Source organism: Triticum dicoccoides, chromosome 5A (assembly GCF_002162155.2).
Source record: "Triticum dicoccoides isolate Atlit2015 ecotype Zavitan chromosome 5A, WEW_v2.0, whole genome shotgun sequence".
In the NCBI taxonomy this organism is placed as follows: Eukaryota; Viridiplantae; Streptophyta; class Magnoliopsida; order Poales; family Poaceae; genus Triticum; species Triticum dicoccoides.
Genome location: NC_041388.1, coordinates 274,322,746 through 274,323,196, shown reverse-complemented (window position 1 = coordinate 274,323,196; position 451 = coordinate 274,322,746).

Below are 451 nucleotides of genomic sequence, written 5' to 3'. Positions count from 1 at the left end.
GATTTTTTCAAACTTAGGCGACTACTGGACTGCAGCTAAGCCTCCGAGTGGGAGGTCTGCTCTCCACTCGGTAGGATTTTTTCAAATTTAGGCGAGTACTGGACTGCAGCTAAGCCTCCGAGTGGGAGGTTTGCTCTCCACTCGGTATGATTTTTAAACACTTAGGCGAGCACTGGGCTGCAGCTAAGCCTCCGAGTGGGAGTCTGGCTCACCACTCGGTAGGATTTTTAAATACTTAGGCGAGCACTGGGCTGCAGCTAAGCCTCCGAGTGGGAGTCTGGCTCACCACTCGGTAGGATTTTTAAATACTTAGGCGAGCACTGGGCTGCAGCTAAGCCTCCGAGTGGGAGTCTGGCTCACCACTCGGTAGGATTTTTAAACACTTAGGCGAGCACTGGGCTGCGGCTAAGCCTCCGAGTGGGAGTCTGGCTCACCACTCGGTAGGATTTTT